At 45.2% G+C, this 15,823-nt stretch overlaps 1 long non-coding RNA gene across 1 annotated transcript in view; it reads right to left on the reverse strand.

Moving 5' to 3' along the window:
* Positions 1–495: 495 nt before the first annotated feature.
* LOC142557680 (uncharacterized) overlaps positions 496–15,823 on the reverse strand; it is a 28,899-nt gene continuing 13,571 nt past the window's right edge. The window contains exons 2-3 of the long non-coding RNA XR_012822808.1: positions 11,447–11,530; positions 496–6,598 (exon numbers count right to left, since the gene is read on the reverse strand). This is a non-coding gene — a long non-coding RNA (uncharacterized LOC142557680). The remainder of the gene's footprint in view (positions 6,599–11,446; positions 11,531–15,823) is intronic.

The raw sequence follows: 15,823 nt of genomic DNA on the forward strand, positions 1-15,823 counted from the left end.
TTCCACAATTTCGCCGGTAAAGCCATGAGTGGTGGAGCTGGCTGGCACTCCTAGGCTTAGTTCTAGTAGATAAACGTAAATACCCAGAAAGTGGATAGAATACTCCGGCGACTGGTGCGTATGGCGCGGCCGCGCGGGCCCAATCTTGAAAGCGATCTGCGGTGGGGACAGAGTGCGCCGAGTGCTGATAGCTTCGTGTGCGCTGTGTTTTCGCCGCTTAGTTCGCGCTGAAGCGAGAGTTAGCAGGAAGATCAATTCTCTCGCTGCTGCTGCCGCGCTTCCTCACTCCAGCTTTTGGACATCGAGTTTCCACGGTCATCGAGTGAGATGTGTTCATGATTGCTTGTGCGCGCAAAACACCATGCTTGTTAATTTAGCTACTAAGCGAATGTTTACAAGTTTATACCGATAAAACTACTATCCTTACTTCGTATAGCTGTTTACTAGTTTGCTATCGCAATCGATGCGTCGCCTTTCGGGCAAAACTGCGACTTTTTTCATCCTCTCTCATTTCCATTTATTCAGCATTTCTTTATTTCAATAAAGAAATACAAGCAATTTTCTCTACGCTCTCCTTGGCGTCACTGTTTGTTAATCTGTACGACTAATACAAATTGGGTCCCTTAGTTTCCCTTCTGCTCCTTCATATATATATGTATATATAAACGTATTGAGAAGGATGAGAACCACAGCGGTTTTTTTTTTCAGTTTATTTGCCGCCCAACAGTTTCTGTCGGTGGACCGACCTTCTACAAGGGCTACAGTAAATTCTCGCGACACAGTCTCTTCATACATACAGGTCCAAAAATATATATAAAATAGAGGAAGAACGAAAGAGAAAAAAGAAAGAAAGTGTGAGGGCGAGCAAAGGCCTAAAGAGTTTACTTGTTGGTTACATGGTCAATAAAGCTTTTCCATCCATCCAGGGATGTTCATGGCGCCTTCGCGGAGTCGCGCTCTTCATCATTGGATCGTTTACACGTTCCTCAACGATCCCCACGTTCCCCACGACGAGAGTCGTGAGGTCAGGAAGTGCGTGGCGTGAGAAAAGGAATGCAGTACGTGTGCTGCTAAATGGCAGACGAACAGGCAAGCCATTTCGTGGTTTCGAAAACAAGTCCGACCCATCGAGAGTGCTGTTCATATTTCTCCTTGCTTCAAGTTTGTTCAAATCTTTCTTTCTTGCTTTTTCAAAAAACGAAATTTCATGAGCAGACCATTTCCTTTTCCTCCTTCAAACATTTCACATGGACGGCGAAACGACGACATAAATCCTCACACAGCCACTTTTACATCGAAATACCGCTTACATCAAAACCTTTAGGCAGCGCAAACTTCATTCCGATCGATCTTCGAAGCGAAGTGAACATCCCGACCACGGATTGCAACTGCTCGCGCAGTAAAGCAAAGAGGGTACATGAAAAATAAACAGATGATAAGGCCAGGGACGACGAAGTGCAATTTTCCCTTGCCACTTTAGACACTTGAGTGCTTGTTATTAGGCAAGTCAAACTGAAACAATGCCGTTTGTTTTCTGCTTTGATTATTTGTTTTTAAATTGTCTTAAAATGTCGCACGTAAGAGTGTTCTGCGGGACAGAGTTGAAAGCAGTGAATAAAACGCAGAGCGTAAACACTCCGCCAACTTGAAAAGGAATGTAGGAGTTGTGTTGAGAGCCTTTAGTTTTCCTCGTGTGTACTCGCAGTGAAGAAACATTTCGTGAGTGGGATTATTCAGCAGGAGAACAACGTAACAAATAGCAGTGAGTGAGGTTCTAACCTGCACACGTTTTCGTTTCGTTTACGAGAATCGCTCTTTGAACACAGATGAAAGTGTTCCCTTTCATATTGGTGGAAAGTGTACATACGTGTTATCGCACCCGAAGGCATTGTGCAAACGTTAGATATACAAGGAACAAACGGCAAACCGACGATGGACTAGCTATCACTGCACTTTCACGTCACTCAGTGAACTCACGTGAAGTTATATGTCGACTCGAAATGGGTGGCGGCTTGCGCACCGCACTGAGTCGTGTTTGTGGACGGATGGCCTGTTTACCTGACAAGGGCTGCCACTTGACTTTTCCAGAGAAGTCACGTGTACGCCGAACGGTTGCTGAACAAAAGCGCTCGCTTACAGAAGCTCGCTTTAATGGGTGGCGGAAGCGTTCCAGACATTGAAGGTGCGTTATCACAGATTGCCCGCACAGCCTACCTCTATCTCGGGTTGTAGGAGGACTGACATAGAAGTTGAGAGATGTGGAAGTTGAGGCGAAGCGCGAAAGAGTACACATCAAGTGTGAAGGGCCTTATTTAAGCAGTGTTTTCATCGTCAACGTCTTGAATGCGCGCGTATGGAACAGTGACGATGATAAGGGAATAGATTTTGAATCACACACTTTGCTTGCTTGCAGGATGGAGAGTTAGCCAAGTTAGTGGGAAAGGAAAGGTAAAGTGATCCGACAGCTTTGTTTCCTTCTTTCTTGAATGACGAAGACCACGCCTTTCATTGCAGCTTGGACTCGCCGATTGCGTGTGCTTCGCTCGAAAGAGCTAAAAAAAAAGTATTAAAGTCACAGACATTGTAAAATCATTTGCATCTTGCGTAAAGAGATAGCCATATCAGGTATTGTATCCTACGACCACGATGCAAGACTAAAACGCTATTTTCTACCTGGAACATTTCCACTCTAAACAAAATGAGTCACATCTATCAATCACAAAATGAGTTGTGTGAATAAACATTGACGGTCCTAGCTCGTTCCTTTGAGAGGAACATCACGTGCATCAACTATATAGCGCACATCGTCTATATCCATCAATGAAGGGCCGGAAACTGCATGCACGGAAAATTTCAAGAAGGATCTTATTAGGTTTCCAAATTCCACGTGGAAGGTATATATACTATGAGCAAGCTACTAGAGCCAGTTCACAAGAAACTGCATAACAGATGCCAGAGCTTACTTATTTAGATCTGGTGTAAGTTCTCTTCGTTATACGCTATGACCTTTGTTTATGCCACCACGCACACATGATGCATCTTCAGAAACCCTAGCGGCGAGAAAATGTTTTAAAAAGTGTAGTACTTGGTTGCAGGATACAGTTGTGTATACGACGTCGAATGTTGCAAAAGCATTCATTGTTGAGAAGGGACTATATAGCAAGGATTCGCAGCGTAACCACAGCATGGCGATTGCAGGCTTTGCGTGATTCTCGCTAGCTCGTGAAACTTTGACTAGGCACGGCAGCTGTGTGGAGGCTTGGTAGAGCCCGTGACATCGCTGTGATTGTATACAAAGGCGCCCAAGGTGAATACGTGACATGTGTATCGTTCGAAAGCAGGGCGCATGCTTGTAATAGACCTGTGAAATGAAGCGACTCATCGCCACCGCCTATGTTTTCGCACAGGGCAGCAATTATCCAAAGGGGAGGGGGGGGGGGTGTACAGACAGATACGTTTGTGGCCGTGCACTACGACACACGATAAGATGATACGCGCGAACAAAGAGGTCAACACTCCGTTTACATCAACGACACGTCTAATCCTGCGGCGCTAAAGTTGCGGGTGCGAATCGAACATGCAATACAGGGTCCACGGACCTCCGTGCGCGATATGTAAGCCGCGACACAAACACCTGCGTTTGCAAGCTGAAGTGAGCAAGCACACTTGATGAGGTGCTTCCTCTCTGAGATTCTTGGCGTTCGGGAAAACGTCGGTTAATTTCAAAAGTTTGAAGCATGCTGCACCTGTGATAGAGGCCTAAACCAGATACAGTAGTTTCAATCTCTTCAACCCGGTCGCAATATTTTGCTTTTGAGTAGTAAACACGGATAACTATTTTAGGATGCGATCTCGCAAGGATTCTCGAAAATACGGAGCAACAGAAGAAGGACACCAGCCTTTGAAGCATTCACATATCCATCTGCGCTATTCCTTGTGTTCTTCCCTCTCTACTCTGCCACAATCGTGATTTTTTTTCTTCCCCTTGTGCAGAACAGCAAACAGGATACTTCCTTCACGATCACTAAAGTACATCTTCTTTTCTTCTCATCTCTACATCACTCCTTCATCGCTTATCTCACCCGCGGCCGCGCTGGCACCTATAGCTTCCTCGAGGGGATGCGAGAGCATGCATGTAAAACTCCGGCACCAAGCGTCACGGAAAGGCGAGCCACCGCACAACGGGAAACGCAGAGCGTCATGCGATAGCCTGTCACTACACAAAGCAGAACGTAGCGGAACGGATAGCGGAACGTAGAGTTCCTATACACAGCAACTCTAGCGGAACGTGACCGCGCGCCAGCTGGCTGCTTTCCGCGCTGTTTTCGTCGATCAATCGCAGCGCGCTTCCACAGCAGGAGTCTAGGCCCTTTGACGTCAGCGGGGCCAAGGTTAAAGCTATTGTACAATATAGCTGCAGCCTCAGGTGCTGGCGGCACTGCCGTGAAGAAGGCGCGGGATTTTTTCAACTTAGCTGTCTGGGTGTTCCCAAAATTTGCGCAGGTTCACCTTCTAGTCGCTCACTCACACCGCACGCGCACACTCACGCACGCACGAAATGGAAAATCGCGGACGAAAGCCTCGCTCTAGTTATACACAAGCCACAGAAAGCCACACTCTAAATCTTTGTTTCTATCGGCTCAACGCTACGGTTCGGGGCGGTCGACCACTGCTTCCGTCGTTGCCGGAACATCGGAGACACGCACCCTTGGATATGGCAGATTCCTGAGAATTCACGTCTCTCTCGGTGTTGTGTGCACGTGAACGTCGCGCGAGGAACACGACAAAGCCAAGCAAAGTGCCCCGAGAGATAGCACCTGAGATACATCGAGCGGCGATACATGCGCATAACTGGACACGACAGAGTTCATTGGGATGATTGCCTCTGATCATGAGCTCCGGAAGTGCTTGGGAAAAAAATTAAATCTGGGGGTTGGAGGCAAGGCGCACGGCATTGGTTAAATATACGTCACCGCGCTCTCAGGCCAAAATGAATGCAAAGACAATGACATCTTAGAAGTTTGAACTTGAAGAAAGAGGCAAGGTAGCCTGGGCTGAAGAGGTGATGTACCATGGATTGTTCCGCCGGCGATCTACACTACTTTCGGCTCCCACTGTCTTTTCTTCGATAGCATATAGGGAACAATCCAATGAGTTCGGGGGACGTAAAAATTCTTAAATATAAGATCAAAAGCGTTCTCGAGCGTTAATATACAAACCAGACACACAAGGATAGATATAAATGATGCGCTTCATTATTATTATTATTTTGCCTTTTCCGTAACTTGCAACACAGTTACATACAGCTAAGGACAATTGTAAACTATAGAGGACAGTGCTCTGCGTCAAGACGCAATGTCCGTAGCAGCGAATGCTTAGAGCTTGTTTTCAGTGCAGACGGAAGGGCGGAAGTGTGGGGAAAATTGTGGGTTTTACGCCTTCTGCAAGGAAGAATACACTAAGTAGAAGAGATATATGGGCAAATATTACTATAAGGTGCAGCGTCTCTTCTTTTTTTCGAATCTGTCGTCTTCCTTACACCCACGTGCTGAGATATGGTACGTGTGGCGTATAGACTACTCGTAAAGTTGAAGTACGACACAGACTTTTACAAGGAGCTTCGAAAATACAACGCACCATTTCAAATGTAGTGAGAACTGAGTATAATGCCACCTGACTTTGAGGAGGCTCGGTTAAAAGGCACGCTCTTCCGTCATACGGACGCTGAAGGCGTGCCTGGTGTGTGGGCAGTGAGCAAGCGAATGGATGCTTGCGTAAAGCTTCTTACAAAAATCACAAAGGGGAACTCGAGCGTTGCTATCCTTCAGTTACCAGAGTACCGTAACAGCGATGCGGTGACTAGTACATGGATTTGTCTAATTTTCGTGCTCATGGCTTGAGAGGTTCTTGTGGTTTACTTATCTCTCCTTGTCTTCCTAAATTTCTAAGCAATCAGAATTATCTAAAGGCAGCAAGGGAATACGCGTCTGCGCATGTGCATAAGCACTGCGAATTGCTACATTTATAACGCTTTATTTCGGTGGAAATGACCAATTTTCGAAGTCGCAGCACCATTTGACTGCAGTATGTTGGGCATGTTGGCACTCCAACTTGGATAACATGTTTAGCACCAGCGGACGGGGACATCTTCAGTTGTCAACGTCTTTTTCTATCCTCATCTGCTGGCGCTGAAAAACGTTATCCAAGCCGTTTGAAGCCACAAGGGCAAAGTTTAGACAAATCCGTGTACTACTCATAGCTCCCACGCTGGCTATAAACCACCGTACTTACAACACCCGTACACACTATAGTGCCAGAGTCGCTTATAGTAATTTCTGACGAAAACTCTATGAGCGCTTGGACAGATGCCGCCGCCATTGCGCGGTTGTAGCTCGACGTTTGAACGTGTGGAATCGGCGACGGGTTCCCTCACACACGTCCGTCATGGACAATGGACGTCGCAGGACATCAGGGACCCGCCAGGGCTGGGGCTGAGGCGTGGTAGCATGAGTGTGAACGTGGCCAAGCGGCGGGAGGACAGCCTGTGTGGTGGACGGCCCTCGACGTATCGAGAAACCTGAATAGTGTACTGCGGTTCCTGCAAAAGAAACAAAGCGAAAGGGGCTCGAATGAACGATGACTCTTATCGTTAGGTTTGCATGGGGCGCTTCACACCGAGAGATGTACCAACGCCTCCTAGACTATAGTGATAATCCTTTGTTTGTTGGCTTGTTTGTTTGTTTGTGTGTGTGTGTGTGTGTGTGTGTGTGTGTGTGTGTGTGTGTGTGTGTGTGTGTGTGCGTGTGTGTTTGTGTGTGTGTGTGTGTGTGTGCGTGCGTGCGCGCGCGTGTGTGTGTGTGTGTTAAACGCGATAGTACAGAAAGTTTTGCTACTTCAGCGCCCGACGTTTCCGAGATTCTACAGCTAAAAACAATGAAAAAACACTGAACGAGATGAGAGGACTGTTAGGAAGAATAGAAACAATCAAAACTTTTCACATTCGATTAGAGAGCGAGAGAAAAAAAAAGAAGAGTAACTCGCAGTGCATACTAAGAGAGAGCAGTGCGATGCTCTACCCATTTGGCCAAAGGCACAAGCCCTACATGCTAAGAGTTTCACGTAACGTTGCAAGCATATCGTATACCTACACATCATGCATAATGCTGTGTCGACGCATGACCTGTTACAAGCGTGAGTAATCTCAACTTCTTAAATATTTCCCAGCTAAACGCATAAAAGGCCACAAATACGGTAAATTTATCACGCCACAGTAAATGGAGATTAAAGAACATCGCTTTCAACAAAGCGCACAGAATGCCAATGACGCGCGCTGTTCGCGTACCACTATCCGCGTGGACGAAAGCTAATCCACGACCATAACTAGTTACGTACGCCAGTTCATTAAATAACAATTGACAAATCAAACGAGAAATTCGTTTCAATTTTGCGCAAAGCACAAAATTGTTTTCGATGTGTTCTTCTTAGCTGAAAAGTTTACGGCGAACTGCTATTCCGCGGCTGACGTCAATGCAGCAGCGGGCTTCCCCTCCGCATTGACGGTAACGAGTCAGCCCCATCATGCACTAGTGGATTCGCGGAGCAGACTTTGCATGCAGCGTGGCGCCCGCTGTGGAGCTGATTATCGCGATACGCGTTCAAGATTGCGCAACGAGAACGCAAGGGGACGCAAGTGCGCGGCGGCGCTGCGTGGAACCCGGAACCGCGGCCAATAAAGTCGCCGCCGGCAAGATGTTATGTGCTGCTGCGTCTGCCATTAAAGCGGGCCACCAAAGAGCTAATCAGCTTTAGCTGTATTAGTAAATTACCCTTCTGCAATGCCAAGAAAGGCCCTCTTATTGCGAGAGGAGGCTTGACAAGGCCGAATAGACGCAAAAGCGAAAAGCGGGTGGTGACGCCTCCATGGAAGTTCCCGTACCACCTCGCCATGACGTCATGCGTTTTGTCGCCGTCTGTTCGGGTCTGTAGTCAATGTTTAAAGTCAGTAAAGACGGACCACATTGTATTCTAAAATAGAGCTGGGATTTCAGTGCAGAATTCACGAAACAGAGGTTCAGCCTTCGTTTTTCTCTTCTGTAATAAAGTTCTCAAAGAATATTTGATCAGTCCAAACTGGTTTAGTGTTTTCCCGTTAGTGTACCTATAACTTACATTACGTTTAAGTAAATCTGTTCTTCTTTTTCCTTGTATACAAGAAGATGTTCTTTCTTTCTTTTTTTCCATTCTCGAGGCAAGCAGCGCGAAGAAAACCTAAGACGACAGAAGGGAAGATTGACGGGCACAGCATTGTTGTGATCGACCTGTCAAGTGTGAGAAACATTCAGGCGTGTGACGAGATAATTGCCCTCTTCCCCCAAAAAGCGTCACCCCTTTAGGCCCTCAGGAGACACAAAGGACGAAGAGAAGACAGGAAAGGGAAGAGCTCGTCGACATCTCAACCTGACGAAGGCACTGATACTTCCCCAAGTTCGCCAAGCTTTCCAAGAAGACATCAACGACCACGAGGGGTTATTTAAGGCCGTCCTGAACCCCGTGTTAATCAGAACCGCTCGATACTCGGATAGAGTCACAACCATGTACCAATGAAGTGAATACATTCTTTTCTACTATGCCGGCCTTCGTCGTCGTTTTTTGATTCTTGCTGTGAAGACCCATACCTCACCCGATCGAGTTCGTTTCAGCACTGAGCCGGTCTTCCTTCCTATCGTATTTAAATTTCTTTACCAATGACAGCCTAAACCAACTCGTTCAATTTTCTATTTTGCTTAAAACTGCTTCATGCTGCTTGCCACAAGTATGCAATGCCAACTGGCAACTCGCCCGACAAACCATCTTTCTGGTTTTGTTCTTTTTCTTTATTTCCTCGCGTCGCGACCAGAAAGAATAGAAAACACCGTGAACATATCGGGGTCTGCTGGCGAGAGAGCTTAGCGACAAGAGAACTCTGTGTAGAGTTAACGGCTCAGTCAGCGCTGTCCCGATTACCTGGCTCCTCCTGAAGCTGTGGATTCACTGAGTGAGGAGACGCGCATTTACAACGTTCTCGAATCCCCTGTGTCTGCGTGGGTCGCAATTAAGCGGCCGGTTGTTGGCGTCTCGCAGTCATCTCGTGTGTCACGGCGTTCGACGGCCGATCCTCCGAACAGGATGAAATGTTTGGCGGCTGCTTGCGGCGATCGAGTTGTTGTTTACGTCTGAAGTCCACGTATCGCATTGCCTGGCAGTGAAGGGCCTGGTACCGTGCGCTCGATGCCCTCGAAACTTTTTCACGGAAACATGGCAGCTGAAGCGAGTTGAATTCTGTTCACGGTGAATAAACAGCGCAACAGACGACTAGTGCAAAAAAAAAAAAAAAAAACTCATCCAACCCCTTGTACATAAAGATGCTCATTAGGGGCGTGCGAATATTCCTAACTTTCCAAAGACGAAACCAATAATGTCCTATTCGATTCGAGTAGTCCATATTTGTAATTACGAGTATTTTCCGAATAGTTATTGAAAATTTCAAGATGACGTCAACTGTGTGCAATCAAACACAAAATTGGAGCGAACGTTCAGTGCATTTCATCCGGGCGGGCACAGACATCCACACAGGCATAAAGCGAGAACTCACGTACCTGAGCCGGCTAGCTACGTCGCACAGGGAGCCAGGCATTACCGGCTGTACATGCAAACATGTGTATAACGCGCAGTGTAATGATTGAACCTTGATAACGCTATGAATACTATAGGACACGTGAACATCGTTTTATATTAATTCGAAAGTGCCTGTTTATTAATCTATAGGGGTTCAAAAATTATTTGCTATTCTATTCTATTTGATTCGCTTCTGATACTATTCGATTTGTGTTCAATTAGGTCTAAATAATTACTATTCGCGCACCTCTATACTCATTGCATTCAACACTTTTCACTTATCCGAAGTCATGTCGTAAAATATTGATCCCGGAAATAATGCCGGTTGCAGGAATAACTATATAGGGTACAGCTCTGTGTCCGTCCTCACCTTTCAATCACATTAAGTTTTTTTTTTTTCATTTTACTCCCCTCGAGAATGGAATACCAACTCGTCCACCAAATCATCGTTATCATGCATACGGAAGTGATTAAAGTACATTCTTGTTTCAATGATAGGGAAAATTGACACCCATTTTACGTACGTAGACTGTGCTGTTGTCACAGACGACGAAAAGCACTCACGAAGTACACTTGAAATACTGCGAGCCGACACGAAAGTACAAGACGCAGCACCAACATGCGAACGCACCACTCAATGTTACACCTTTTCCTCTCTTTGTTTAGTCCCATAAAATAGAATTTTACGACAATTAAGGATCATGACAAGACGACTGCTTTCTCCCCCTTCATGGAGAGGCATCTAACTGCGGGGTATTTAAAAAAAACGTGGTTTCCTCGTTTATAATATACTGGGTGGTAATAAGAACCAAATTGAACGGCATTTTTGCCACCGAGTGGTCTTTGTCTGAGTATATAGGGCTAATAACGCCGTAAAATACAGTGCTGTATAGACCTGTGCGTAGTCTACCGTACGCTCTTTTGTCTGTTGCCTGTGGCGCTGTTTAACCACATTATCCCACAGTAACTATATATATATGATTATATATAATAACTGTAACTATAGCTGCATAGCAACTATATATATACAGCAACTTGTTCGTGGCGTTGACCATGTCGCCAGCAATTCCGCACGGATTGCTGTCAAATGGTAGGCCTACAGAAACGATGAATCCACGTTCCCTAGCGATTACCCGAATCGGTTAACGAGCGATTCCGTCGATTCAGGCTGGAAGGGATAACGACCATGTCGTTATAAATTTCTAACCTAACAAGCAGCGGGTATAGGCCACTTTGCAGCGATTCTGCAGACAGTTATAAGGTTTTGAAAAGACTCTCCGTTTTTAGTAAAAGTGTCCATATGAAGTAGCGAAAGCCCATAGGTATAGGTACCTCCCTGACGCTCACGTAGTAATACGTGAGTTTTGTTTTAGCAGGTTTTACTATGTTTCTGGAGGGGGGGAAGGAGACGATGACAGCGGTAAAACGTTATTGAAATAATCGTTTTCCGTTGGCGTATTGTAATTAATGTTCAATTATTAATGCGCAGCCACTATTTTCACAAGATCGCCATCAAAATTATATTTCACTGCGCTTTTCTTTACCAGACGTTTAGTGTATCTCGGTTTTTGCTGTATACCGTTCAGCGAACAGTTCTTTTTTTTTTTTTGCAGGCACTGTGCGAACAACAATAACGGGACGGCTGCGGCACAAGTTTTCTCCATGTTTGCTAGATGGCCAACTGTCGACGCGTGGATAGCAAAGCCTTTTATGCCACGTCAGCTCTCGAACCACACAGTGTGATTATACGGTGCAAAGTATTGAAAAGAGCGTGAACAAAATTAACACTTACTATTGGTCGTGTAGCAAGTGCTTTTTCTTAGTCAAGCAGGACCAATCAAATTCCAGGGTCCCAAGGCAGGCAGATGATGTGAACCTGAAAGCACGTGTTGAGGAAAGTTCGTCATGGTGCTTACACATTTATGCGACTTTTACAAAATGTTCCAAAACCGCTGTCCGCGTTGTCTGAGCAGTCGCTCGGCGACGTATCATGGTTATTTTTTTTTCTTCCCTCGCTCATTAATTCATCGATAAACACACTGCGTTGCAGTTGCATTCGGTCTGAAAACATTGCGCAAAGTCTGCACGTCCCGGAGTGTAGCCATTTAATGCTGCTTAGTTGTGTTGACGCTTTCGTTATTACAGACAGGGGAATGTTGGCAGATGGAAGTCGTTACGGCAGTGTCATTCACACGAGCAGGGCTTTACTTGAGATTTTTATAAGAACACTCATATTCATCGTCGTCATCATGCGCATCAGTCTAGTTTTAGTCCACTATAAAAACAAAGCAAGGACCCACCCGGCAGATCATCTCACGTCGCCCCTGTGCTGCGCCTCAGCGGAGGCACTGCCTACGTTTCAATCCACATTTCCTATTACGCGCACCCACGCATGCACCCACACATGCACGCATGCGCACACACATCGTGCAACAACATATACAGCGTTCCGAACCTTTATTCTAACAAAGTTAAAGGAAGATTTCTCGCTTACTACCGATCCATTATCGCTCAGATTTCTCAGCAAGAGTACATTTTTTTTAAAGGTTTAATAAGGCATTTGAAGTGTTTGCTTGTCTGGTTCGTCTAAAGTAACTGTAATGCCAACGTTACATGCACATCTGTCCGTGGGAGAATTGTACTGCGGCACGGGCTGGTGTCGCCCCCAGGAGGCGAATAAAAGCACTGACAAACCAGGCAAAATAACGACGTGCGCCAAGTCCTTTGCTGAACGCTGCTCAGCAAGAAATGCAATCTTGTTCGAGTAATCTGAGTGATCACCAAGCAACGTTATATGCTGGGCGCAATATTCTCTCATAATGTTCTTAGAGAAAAAAAAGGAAAAACAAAATATTGAGCAACGCAGGTCACATTGCATGTAGCACGCGTTGTTATGTAGCATAAATTCCCATATATACCTAAATACATCTTCCACTCTGTGTAGCCAACAACAATGCGACCTCCACGCCTTTTCTTATCTTTCTCTTTCTCAGTTTGCGTAAATTTTTTTTTTACTGCCATGGCCTGAAAAATCTCACACATTTGTTGTTAAACAAGCAAGCACTTATTCTAAACGCCGTCCTCAGCCTCCGCCTCTTCGACCGCACCTTCCTCACGGAAGACAACCTCGTCGGGCGCTTCACATGACTTATGCCATTAATACTGCACGCATCCTTGTTCGACAAGCATTCCGCAAAATACGGAGTGGCCCATGATATGGCCTCCTCGGCTTACCCTACTTCTTAGTTGCACCTGCGTATGAAATTAACGCATACTTCCAGACTTTGAAAGCAAGACAAATAAATAAATAAATCTAAATAAATAATAAATAAATCAAAATTAGAAAGAAAGCGAACAGATAAATATGACGCTTAAATGTAAAGCTTTGAAAGACAAAATCTAGTGGCGGTTCCAGTCCAAAGTTCTTCCCTGATAACACATTACAGGAGAGGTGGCACCACTCCCTCCTCATCGCATGACAGACAAAATGAAATCCGCAAAAGTGCGAAGAAGACCAAATATAATCAAAGACAATGAACTGATACAAAATTCTGGGCACTAGTCCAGGAGGCCGCATACGATATAGTACAGAAATAAGCAGAAACATGTATACAAACATGTATACAAACATGTATAATACCGCACAGTTTAATAAATTAATACATGAAATACTTAAAATTGTCCATTAAAACACATGAGTGGGCAATAATTACACAACATACCACATAGCTACATTACATCGTATGACTAAAAAAAATTCATGACGCATACATATAAGCTCTAGTAAGTACACTTTTGTCTGGTTCATCATTGTATGTAGAGACCACGCGGTAAGCGACCGAAGCGGTGATATATCTACCTTTGCATTCGGCGGTGTTCGCCATCTCACGTTCTCCTGCACATTCAGTCGTCCCTGTTCTACGCGCGAGGGACTTGCGATCGCGCATTCTTCGGCATCGGATTTTTTCCACTCGCCTTTCCGATGAGACGTGATATCCTGGATATTTCTCAGCACCCGAACCACTTCGAGCAGGAATGATAAAGCCTAAATGTGCGGTTTACCAAGTTGAATTCACTGATAAATAAATAAATAAATTCATTCATTCATTCATTCATTCATTCATTCATTCATTCATTCATTCATTCATTCATTCATTCATTCATTCATTCATATGCGTTTACTTTTGCCCAAATTATATGTTTCTATCTGACTCGCGAACTGCTTCTTGGACGACGGAGATGGTTAGATGAAGGGCGGTGTAATTTATTGAATTATTAACTAATAAATGAAGGAATTAGTGAATGAGTAAGTCATTAATTCGGTGCTTTAAGCACTGTTATTCTTGTTCTTGCCTATGGGTATGGAAGTTTGGGCTTGACTTCGAATAGAAAGTTTCAGCTGTAGCAATGCTTGTTAGCCTTCAGTTCTGACACAAAAGTGAAATGAGAACTTTTGGTACGGTGGTTTTGTGCAACACTAGACCGAAAAGCTTCAACAACACGAAAAGCTTCAACGAAAGAAAGAAAGAAAGAAAGAAAGGAAGGAAGGAAGGAAGGAAGAAAGGAAGCTGTGCGGCGAGAATTTATGTGCCATTATTCCACAGGAAGGCTTCCAGACTCTGCTTTGCTTTAGCGTTAATCTATACAGCTCTAATCTGTAGTCGTAACCTGCCTTTCTTCATAGCCTGCGTGCAAATATAATCCACTGATAAGAAATGTGTCCGTTGTTTTCGATATAGAAGGGCCACAAATAAGGCGTAATGACGCATGAGGTAGAAAATTATCTTGCAGCTTTGTAGGGCATTAGACAAAGGTCACACGATGACGTACCACCTAAATTCTGCGCCATTTCAACCATATGCTCTCAAACACCCGTTCACAAACTAATAATAATAAGAAACAATAAAGGTTGTTCAGGCGACAATTGTGTGTATAATTCTGTGGGGATCCTGATGGGGAAATGATCACTCTTTCTGGGCGAAATTGAAAGCAGATGGAGGACATCGAAATTTGAGCCTACAAGCTCTTCAAAGACTACATTTTAATAAATATTTTTCCATAATTAGTATGGCGAAAATATTGAAGTTGTGGAATTGAAGCCGATCAGTGCTAAAGGCACGTCCACGTGTCTTTGGAATTCTGATGGCAGTTTAATTTTCGCAATTGCAAGATATGTTGTAAAGTTATATATTTAAGAGATAATTCATGATATATGGCAAATAAATAGCTTTATGACCATTGTTTCCCAATTTTCGATGCACTCCACTGCTGTGAATTTTTAGCCAAGGAAAGAAAAATGTACGCGTAAAGGGAAAATTGTCATTGACCTGTTATAGTCGTAGCCACTGCTTCTTATCATCTACATTCAATAACTGGAGACGGTCTTCCCTGAAGCACCCTGTATATAGAGTTTCGTAGTAGGGTAACGTCGGATTTATTGTACTACAGGCAGTTTATGTTTCCTTCCTTGACGCGAAAGCGTCAAATGGCCCGTTGAGCGAAAACTTCCCATTCGGCTGCGGCGACACGTCACAAGCGCGCCTCGCGACGCTGGCTCGGGCCGCGGCGGAGAAGAGCGAGCGGAAGGGCACACCTGCTGCCGCGCTATTGCGCGAGGGGAGAGGGCATCGCCGCGACGCCACGTCACCTTCGCTCTCGGAAGCCTGCGTTATCCGAGCGTTCATTGTACGCGCAAGCTCTCGTCGGCGTTCTCACTGGGCCTAGCTAAAGCCAAATCAAAACGCGCCAAGCATCTCACGCGCTCGCTTGCCCGCCAGGAGTTCATAGCTCGAACGACCGCGCAGCGGCGTTCAATTGGACATTAATAATTTCGCATCCACAAAAACTCATAACAAGTGCTTAGGTGTCGTGGGATATCATTTATGTATTTATTTAGTAATCAAGATCAGATGCACGTATTCATGTGATCACCCGCCATGGTGACAGAGAGAAATGGCGTTCTACGCTAAACTCGAGGACGCGGGTTAAATTGCCGGCCGCGGATTCCGCATTCCCATCCACTGTACGTTCGTGCAGCGTGCGTTGGGTGAATACATTAAGAGCCCCCAGAAGGTCAAAATTAATCCGAAACCCTCCACGATCCAGCTGTTCTTGCTTTGGAGTGGTAAACCTCCCGAATCAATTGACCAGATTATGAGGTAGCTCGGGC

Source organism: Dermacentor variabilis, chromosome 9, assembly GCF_050947875.1.
Source record: "Dermacentor variabilis isolate Ectoservices chromosome 9, ASM5094787v1, whole genome shotgun sequence".
Taxonomy (NCBI): domain Eukaryota; kingdom Metazoa; phylum Arthropoda; class Arachnida; order Ixodida; family Ixodidae; genus Dermacentor; species Dermacentor variabilis.